Source organism: Ammospiza caudacuta, chromosome 3, assembly GCF_027887145.1.
Source record: "Ammospiza caudacuta isolate bAmmCau1 chromosome 3, bAmmCau1.pri, whole genome shotgun sequence".
NCBI classification, from domain to species: Eukaryota; Metazoa; Chordata; class Aves; order Passeriformes; family Passerellidae; genus Ammospiza; species Ammospiza caudacuta.
In genome coordinates, this window is record NC_080595.1 from 115,589,609 (window position 1) to 115,600,220 (window position 10,612).

The following is a 10,612-nucleotide window of genomic DNA, read 5'->3' on the forward strand; positions in this document are numbered from 1 at the left end:
AAGGTGGATAAATAAAAGCCCTTTTTCCCTCTCAGTGGCCCAGCCCATCTTTCAGTACCATGTGAACACCCTGTTTGCCATCCATGCCATCACTTCCCAGCCTGTGCAGCCCCAGATGGAGCTGGGAATCCATAAATTTCAGCAAAGGAAGGCATGAGGCTTCAAGAGTGCAGGAGTTGTGGTCCTTGAACAAAGTGGGTGTCCCAAGCAGGGGGAATTAATCACTTGTCTCACTCCATGGACAGCAAAAAACAACCATGAGACCTCCTCAATCTGGATTCTGAACTTTAGGGAAGCAATTTTTACCCCCTAACTGGATAATTGTATCAACAGGACTGTGCCAGCAATTCTGTAATGCTCCCATTGCCTCTCCATCTCTGCACCAATGCATCCAAATAACCCAATATTTCTATTCTGAGCTCATTCATTCTATTCAGCTCATTTACACTGAAGGACTGGACACCAAAAAGCTCTGGGATCTGTCTGATAAGAAGACAGGGAGATGCATTTTGGCATAAGATTTGCAGTTTGATCAGCAAAAGCAATTTTGGTGGGGTTTAAAATCCACTGATGTCACATCATGGAATGAGATCCTGGATGAGGCTGAGTATCATAAATACTGACACTTGAGATTATCCTATGCAGGGATTAAAAGAAACCAAAACACCCCAAAAGAGGGACTTTCTGCCATCTAGGGGTTGTGTTCTTCAATTACAATCAGGACTGAAAAAGGAAAACTGTGATTTCACCTTTCTTGAATCTATGCACATAAATATATCATTACATAAAAAATGAATAGACATTCTTTCCAAAAACAAGTTTTAAAAGAGAAGAAGTTGAGAAACTCCCTTTTTTTTCTGTGAATATCCAGAAAGAAACCCCATTTAATTTCTCTTCTACTGCAACATCTCAGCATTGTTTGTGTTAGAAATGTGCTGGATAAGGCACATGAGAAAACACAGTTTATTTTCCACTTCTCAACTGGGAGGAAAGTTTTTAGAAAAATCCACAAAAGAGGAGGGAGAAAATCAAGAGATCTTTTCTTTTTTTCTGCTTTAAAACCTCAATTTTTCTAAGATATCCAGTAGCACCATTAGCACCACATATTTTTACATTTAACACCCACAGCTAAGCTCAGCCTATAAAAGAATTCAACTAATGCTTTAAAAAGTAAAAAAGTGATTTGATATTTAAAGTGTGCCCCACTCTTCACTGATCAGGCATTTTGCTGAGGGATTTAAAATCTTTTAAAGCTAATAAGAGAATAATATTTTAATATTTAAAATTTCATTTCTGTGCTACGCAGATGGCAAAATTATGAGTTTAGTTTTTGGGTGATGGCCTGGAGTGCCAGGACAAGGGGTAATGGCTTCCCACTGCCAGAGGAATACATGGGATATTGGGAAGGAATTCTTGGCTGTGAGGATGATGAGGCCCTGACACAGGGTGCCCAGAGAAGCTGTGGCTGCCCCTGGATCCCTGGAAGTGTCCAAGGCCAGGCTGGATGGGGCTTGGATCAGCCTGGGATAGTGGAAGGATAGTGGAAGGTGTCATGTCCCATGGAATTTCACAATTCCATGAATTTCCCATTCCTGTCCCATGGAATTTCACAATTCCATGAAAATCCAACATGCCCACTTTATGACTGGTCACAGTTTCCCCGTTCCCATCTCACATTGACCAAACTTTGCCATCTTACCTGGCTGATAAAGATCCAAAATTTAGAAAGCACATGAAAAAATTTGTCTTGTTTTCATAACATTTCATTTCTCCCTGCAAAGTGGCAACTGAAGGAAGGAGTGCCTGGAGTCAGATCCAAACTGCAGCTGTTTGGCCCAGTTTTGTGTCTCCAGACTTTGTAAGTGGACAATGCCCAGGGGAAAATTTTAAGAGATTATAAGGTTAAAATAATATTTTCCTTGTAGCTGAGCCATTGGAGCATCCCCAGCCAGACTCAGCTGACGAAATCTTTGAGTTTAGCACTGTAGCACACCACACTACCCACCAATCCAGGATTTTCCAAGAGGCAGCTGGATTGAGGGCACCCGTAGGGGAAGGAAAAGTTTTTAAAGGCCTGGAGATTGCCAGACTGGGACACTTGGCTTTGTGAGGTTGCCATCATTGTTGGCACCGTTGTTTATTGACATTAATGCACCTACAGTGGCACATCTGGGATTCCTACAGCCCTGCCTGGGCTCTGCATCAGGCTGGACCAGGAGGTGCCTTTGCTTCCCCTTCACTCCTGCATTTAACTTGGAACTTTTCAGAATTCTTCAAAAAGTATTTTACAGTTTTACAGGCCCTCACTGCCAGAAGGACATTGAGGGGCTGGAGAGTGTCCAGGGAAGGGAATGGAGCTGGGGAAGGCTGGAACACCAGGAATGGCTGAGAGAGTTTGGAAAGTGGCTCAGCCTGGAGAAAAGGAGGCTCAGGGGGGACCTTGTGGCTCTGCACAACTCCTGACAGGAGGGGACAGCCAGGGGGGTTGGGCTCTGCTCCCAGGGAACAGGGACAGGATGAGAGGGAACAGCCTCAAGCCACACCAGGGGAGGTTTAGGTTGGACATCAGGAGGAATTTCTTCATGGAAAGGGCACTCAGGCATTGGAGGGGCTGTCCAGGGAGGTTTGGAGTCCCCATCCCTGGAGGTGTCAAAGGAATGATTGGATGTGCCACTCAGTGCTCTGGGCTGATGACAAAGTGGGAATGGTCTTGGAGGTCTTTCCCAATCCAAATTATTCTGCAATTCTTTGTCTCTTACCCTTTTATCCTTGCAAATACTCATTTACAAGATGCAGAGCAGCTCCCACAGTGACTCCCACCAACAGCCCATGGAGTTGTGCCCTGGATCACACCTGGGGTGGAAGGGGATGTTCCTCCCACCAGGCTGAAGCAGGTGACAGGAAGGGGTAATCAGGTTGGGATTCTGCTTCACAGCATCGTGCCTGGACACTTCAGGATGCTTTTCTCAAAATGCAAAAGCTTCAGCTGAACCACAAAGCACAACAGGAGAAATCCTCATCCTTTCCAACATGATCCTGAGATGGGATGCTCCTTTTCCACCAGGGTCTAATTGGGATTTCTCCTGCTGAAATCATCTGAGGCTCATTATGCAGCAAAGCAGAAACCTATTTACCTTTATTACAGAACAGTTCTGCCTTTCTCCATGAGATCACAGTGGGATGGCACCATTCCCTTCCCTTTTTTGTATTGTTAGCCTGTAATTGTGTCGTGGATTGCTTTGAAACTCTGGCAGCAGAGCAGGGGCGTGGGTGGCATAGAGAAGTTTGGGATGCAGCCCCTTCCCAAATCCGCTGGCAGCAGGATGGCCCAAACCCTTTTCAGCAGTGACTCAGGGTGCCCCCAAACACAGTGGGGGGAGCAGAACACCAAAATGCATCTTTTAAAGCCATTGGAGGATCTCAATAATGGCTTTGTGACTCCAGCGAGCCTGACAGGCTGTAGGAGGATGTTTGGGATGGCTGCAGAGCAGGAATCATTGGCAGAAGAGCTGGGAAAGAAGCAGGGTTTGGAGGAGGAAGCTAATCCTGGGTACAGGATTTTTCTACCAGCACAGAGCAGACATGGCTGAAACCAACCCAAACACCAGCCCAAACACAGGCCAGGGGCCTTTGCCAGCAGGCAGTTTGGATCAGCCACCCTAAAACAGAGGATGTCACCAAATGGATCCGGCAAGACAGGGCCGGTCGGTTCTTGGGGTGGAAAAGAGGTTTTGGTACCATTTAGGTTATGGGAGGTGTGAAATACCAACATCTGTGTGCTGGCAGCAAGGAAAATAAAATAGAGTCACCTCAAGCTTCTGTAATGACCAACCTGCAGAGGTGGTTTTTAAATGAGTCTTTGGAGGTGTGTGAGTTTGGGATTTAAAATACCAGGAAAATGGTAGTGCAGGGTCCAGTGTAAAGGCAAAAATCCTACAGGGTAAGCTAAAGGCATTTTAATAAGTGAATCAAAGGTGTGTGCAAGCAAAGAGGCACAAGAATCATGGAATTACAGAATGGATTGGGTTGGAAGGGACCTTAAAATTTAGCCCATCTCAACCCCTGCCATGGACAGGGATACCTTCCTCTATCCCAGGTTCCTCCAAGGTCCATCCAACCTGATCTTGGGCACTTCCAGGGATCCAGGGGCAGCCACAGCTTCTCTGGCCAACCTGTGCCAGGGCCTCCCCACCCTCACAACCAATAATTCCTTCCCAGTATTCCATCTAAATATCTCCACTTTTAATATAAAACCTTATGGAAAGGCTGAAACACGCCCCCTTTCTCCTGGTTTCTCCAATATTTTACTGCTGAGCATGACACTATGGGGTTTAGAATATCCCTGTGGTAATTTGGGGTCACGTGTGTCCCTGCTTAGTTCTTTTTGCCCTCCCAGCCTCCTCACTGGTGGGGTGGTGTTCTAGATTGCAATGCAAATTGTTTTCAATTACCATCTGTATGGCAGTTGTCTTTTGTCAAGTGGGCAGTTTGCCTTATCTCTCTCTTTGAGTGACCACATTCACACCTCCCTCAGCAGGGGACATCTGCTGATAACAGCTATTGAATGTCACTGCATGGCTGATAAGAACTACAGCATCCCATTGGAAGATGCTCTGTCCAGAGGGAGGAGCCGAGCATTGCTACCCGGATATAATCCAGAGGTTTTTGAGACACCAGCACGGCTTTCTCCACGGGATTCCCCAGAGGAACAGCAGCTGTCTCTTCTTTCCCTGGATCTTCAGAGGATAAATACATCCTTCTCTCTTTCTCTACAGGATCCCTGCTCCAGCAGAACCACACCTGACACTTCAGGAGGGCTGCAGCCACATTTCCAATTGCACTGCTACCAACACTCTGACCCACTGGGTGTCAGGTTGGGTTCTGACTCTGTCAGTGTTGTTCTAGTGTGCTGCATTGTTTATTGTATCCTTTTATTTTTCTTCCCTAATTAAGAAATGTTATTTCCTGCTCCCGAATTTTTGCCTGAGACCCCCTTAATTTAAAATTTATACCAATTCAGAGGGATGGGGAGGGTTTACATTCTCCATTTCAGGGGAGGCTCCTGCCTTCCTTAGCAGACTCCTGTCTTTGCAAACCAAGACAGGTGGGGTGGCAAACAGGGAAAGTTTTGATGCTGTGTGAGCCCTGCCCAGCAACAGCAAAATCACTGACACAGATCTGAGGACAAGTCTAAGACAGAGCACCACCTGCTCTCAAAGAAAGAATGTGAATTCCATCCCAGCAGAGCCAGTGCATGGGGCAGGAAAGTTCTGGCCAAGATCTGACTCCTCCTGACAAAGGAGGAACAGCCAAAAAAAGGACAGGACAAGGTCACACCCAGAGCATGGAGCATTTTGGAGAGAATTAAATTTTCCTGAGGGATGGGGAGTGCCAGGGTTCCCTGGGATACAGGTTCAAATGTGGGGCACTGGATCTGCAAGTGGCACCACACCCTGAGCCCACAGCCCTGGCCCCTTGAATGTGATGACCAGGATGGGAGGTCCTTCTGCACCAGAGCCTTCATCCCAATATTCCAGCCGTGCAAACTCAGCCACAGCAGCTCAGCCATCCACAAAACAACTCCCTTGTCACCAGGCATCAACTGGACCCACCTGAATTAACACTTTGGGAATCTTTGGGCTCCCCTACACATCCAGCTCCAGGTTCCCACTCCTGCTCCTCCTCCCTGAGCAGAGCTGAGCAGGGACAATGGCACTCAGACAACTGGAGTTTCCCAAAATGTCCCTTAAGCTCCTGCACCACTCCTAGAACCAGAATATCCTATATTGGAAGGGATCCACAAGGACCATCAAGTCCAAATCCTGACCCTGCAAAAGATAATCCCCAGAATCCCACATTGTGCATCCCTGAGAGCATTGTCCAAACACTCCTGGAGCTCTGGCAGCCTTGGGAATGTCACTATTCCCATTCTTGGGTCCCCTTCCTTCTTAACAAAGCCCTCTGCTCTGCAGAGCATCATTTTCACCTTGAGTCTCTGGCCAAAAGTTTGTACAACAGGAAAAATTATTAGTGTAGCTTGGAATGGAGGAATACATGGAGCTCTGGCCCAGCAATTCTGGATTTCAGGGGTTGTTTGTAAACTCATGCTCACAGTTAACAGATCACTTCCTATTTTTCCCTGTGCCTTTCCCATGATTCTGTTCAGACCAAGGTGATCCCAGATTTTTTTCTGGGATCTCAAAGTGTTGCTGCAGAGCTCCACTCCTGTGTCTGCCCTCAGTGCCTAAATCCTCCTTTTCCCCACTTTATTTTCCAAGGCAAATCATCCTTTCCACCACTTTATTTTCCAAGGCACAGGGGCAGCTCTGGAGTTGTTCACATTGCTGTCAATGCCTGCAGAAGTGGTATGAAAACACATAAGTTCAAAAGCCTTAAGGAAGAGGAAACTTTACAAATTTTTTTGTGTTGAAGCCCAAACTTTGCAGCAGAGGAGCCAAATGCACTTTGGCAAATCATTTTGGTGGTTTGGTCTGTGGGAACAAAGGGAATTCCATATGGAAAAGCCCTTGGAACAATGAGTCACCATGGGACAGTTGTGAATACAAGAATTGTAAGAGAGCACAGGACACCCCCCAGAAAAGGACATGGGAGTCAGAGAGTTGGAAATACCCAAAAAGAGGATGTTTCCTGGTGCTGCAGACTGTTGTAAGCTCAGCTGCTGCAATTTTACAAACCCTATTACCCACCAGGAGCAGTGACCAGTGACAGAACAGTGAAGGAAGAGGGGTCTGCCCAGAGGTGGCCAAGCTGCTCCTCTTGTTGCCCAGAGAAGCTGTGGCTGCCCCTGGATCCCTGGAAATGTTCCAGGCCAGTTTGGACAGGGCTTGGAGCCACCTGGGATGGTGGAAAGTGTCCCTGAGTGTCACTATGATATTTTATGAAAAATCCCTTTCACCAGGATTTCTTCTGGCAAGATAAGAACCCTCAGCTTCTCCATGGTTTGCTCCTCTGGAATGTGATTTGGAGAATTGTTTACCCAGCATGTGAATTGTTTTAACTTAATGACCAATCCCAGTCCAGCTGTGTTGGCACTCTGGTCAGTCATGGGTTTTTATTATCATTTCTTGTCTAGCTTTCTGATATCTCCTCTCTCTTTCTTTAGTACAGTTTTAGTATATCATTTTCATATCATATCATATCATATCATATCATATCATATCATATCATATATCATATCATATCAGCCTTCTGAGAACTTGGAGTAAATTCTCATCTCTCACCTCATCCTGGGGACCTTCACAACAACACCACAACACCTGAATGTCTTCAGCCTGCCACCAGAAATGTTCACCAGTTTGGAGTTTTTTCAACAAATCAAGGAGTTCCATATTGTCAGTGGTGTTTTCTGTCCCAGAGCCACCTTCAATTAACATCAGTGATTAATCACTCTCACCACTGGTGCATCCCAAGGGACATCCCTGCTCTTTAATTATTCCCATGCTTACAGAAGGATAAACAGAGCCCTCACTCTGAAAAATGCCATGAAAGCCATAAGGGAAAGAGCTGGGAATTGTGGGAATAGGTTCTGATCCTGTGCAGCCTCCAGTCTCCACCTCAAATCCTACTATATTATCAATAAAAATCACATTTCACTCAGTGTAGTGCATAAGGAGTGACAAAAGGGTGGCAGTGGTCACAGGCAGAGCCACATGTGCCCTCTGCCTCCTCCTCAGAGGGACAAAGAGGTGCTCAGGGTGTGTCACCATCATATTTTCTGAAAAATCCCTTCGCCGGGATTTCTTCTCCTGGGAAGCTGAGAAACCTCAGAGAAAAAAGAAAACAATAATTATCTGATCTGCTTCTCCTGTGTTTTGCTGCTTTGGAATGTGGTTTGGGCATTGTTTACCAACAGGTCATTGTTTGATTGGTTTCATGTGAATTGTTTTGACTTAATGACCAATCACATGTGTTGACTCTGAGGAGAGTGATGAGTTTTTAATTATTATCTCTTAGCCTTCTGTCTGTATCCTTTCTCTATTCTTTAGTATAGTTTTAGTATAGGATAATATAATATATAATGTATTATAATATATAATATAATATAATATAATATAATATAATATAATATAATATAATATAATATAATATAATATAATATAATATAATATAATATAATATAATATAATATAATATAATTCTATTCTATTCTATTCTATTCTATTCTATTCTATTCTATTCTATTCTATTCTATTCTATTCTAGCCTTCTAAGAACATGGAGTCAGATTCATTCCTTCCTGCCACAGGGGACCACAGAAAATACCTCAGGGGTGCTGAGGGAAGCAGGAGAAGACAAACCTGGGCTTTTCATTGTGTTTTACCCCTGTGAAGAAATCCAGGCTGGGAAAGGAGGAAATGGGAAATCTCAGTCCCCTACAAGGACAGCTGCTTTGTCTTCAGATCACCCACGTGACATGGACTGAGAAAGAGCTGGGTGACAGGTGTGGGATCATCCCCTTGAATCACAGAATCATGGAATATTTGGGGTTGGAAGGGACCCTAATGCTCATCCCATGGGCAGGCACACCTTCCACCAGGAGCATGAGTAAAGGCTGGATTTCTCCAGCAGCACTTACCTGTGACCAGGGATTGAATCACAGATTCATGGAATATTTTGGGTTGGAAGGGACCCTAAGGCTCATCTCATGGGCAGGATGGGATGGGTGGATCCCTTCCACCAGGAGGATGAGTGAAGGTTGGATTTCTCCAGCAGCATTTACCTGTGACCAGGGATTGCTGCTTTTCCCACCTTCCTTCTCTGGAGTGGAGCCACACAAACGTGCTTGGAGCCCTCCCCACCCTTCACCTCCACCAGCTCTCGCTGCCAAATTTGCACAAACATCATCATCATCTCCCCGAGCGCCCTGCTCCAGCTGGGATTGGGCAGACAGGGAAACACAAAGTGGGTACACAAAGCCCTTAATCTCTGCAGAACTAAGCCAAAATTACTTTGATGTATTGGCTTTTAAATTGCTGCCTTCAGTGCTCAGGGGGGCTTTTCTTCTTATCTCCTCAGCAAAATGTGCAAGCAGCTCCTGACCATCTCTTTTCTCTGCTTGAGTACTCATATCCTCCTATTTTTTTTTTCCCTGAATCCTCTTACAGATGTTTTCCCAGGTCTCTAAGCATTTCCATATCCTGTTTATTTGCTGCTAAAGGTGTAGTGATGCAAACAAAATCCGTCTCTGGAAAGAAGGGAGGGGCAATAAGAAATGAGCTGTAAGTTAGGACAAGAAGTGAGCTTTGCCAGCTACATACTGAAACATAGATGTTGAGGTCCTTCAGCATGGAAATGTTTCATTTTGATGTTCTAAACCCAAAAAAGACAAAAAAAGCTGCGGCTGCCCCTGGATCCCTGGAAGTATTCCAGGCCAGGTTGGGCAGGGTTTGAAGCAACCTGGGATGGTGAAAGTTCTCCCTGTCCATGGCAGGAGGTGGAATAAGGTGATCTTTAAGGTCCCTTCCAACACAAACCATTTTGGGATTCTACAAATACAGAATACTATAACATAATGAACATTTACACCAATGCTGGAAAGCTAAAACAAATAATGTGTCCCATTGAACAGCTGCATTTTGATTTTGAATGACTCCAAAATATTCCTGTCAAGTCCACAATCAGAACACTCCCTGAACACCCAAATACCCTCAGAAAAAAACACAGTATCAAGATGTTTTCATCAGACCTAATTGCAGCCTGGAAAGTTAAACAGACGTGTCCTTTCTCACCCTAATTATTGAACAGTGGAAGAAGTAACAGAGATGAATTCACTTTACTGAGTTTTATGATGTTTTAAATAAAGAGGGAAAGGTTTTTCCTGTTTATTTCTTTGCTGGTCTGAACTTGCAGAAGTGATGCTCCACATAGGAAAGCAAGCCCCTTTCATGGTCTCAATTTACAAGCAGGGAAATTGAGGCACCAAGCACAAAGTTATCCCCAAATCCATTGAATAAATAAAGAGCAGGATGAATCAAAGCCCAGAGCAGCAGTGCCCTGCCTTCATTTAGCACAGGCCATGATCAATTTGCAAATGCTTCTGATGGAAAAGACCTACTGGGTCATTTTGTACGCCCCTGTAAGCCCAGGCTTTTTCCCTGCCATGTGCTGGAGACAAAAGTGCTTTATACAACCCCTACATTAAAATAATTTAAGCAGGAGGACTTCTCTCATTTCCTCTGGGGGAAACAATTCCGCAGCTGAAGAGATTGCAACATTAGGAAATATTTCCTGACGTCCATGGCTTCCAGAATCTGTTGATATATTATTAATAGAAAGGAAAATAAATATAGGTATTAATGCCAGCAGACACTGTCTGCTACTAATAGCTGTTAAAGTAATATATTCCCCTTGTTTTTAGCTCTTATTAGTCTTTTTGCAAAGGGTTACAAGACCCTTATGCATCCATTAGCCAGTCAGCCATGTGAAATTAATGTGGAGCAATTTTCATAAGCATTACTCAGAACTAATAATAATTAAGCATTATTTTCTGCTCAGATAACACAGAAAATAAAGCCTGACTTTTATGCCAAGATGGGTTTGCATTAGCTTAAGGTAAATGAATTAATTCTCATTTACAAGGCTTTTCTGCCAGC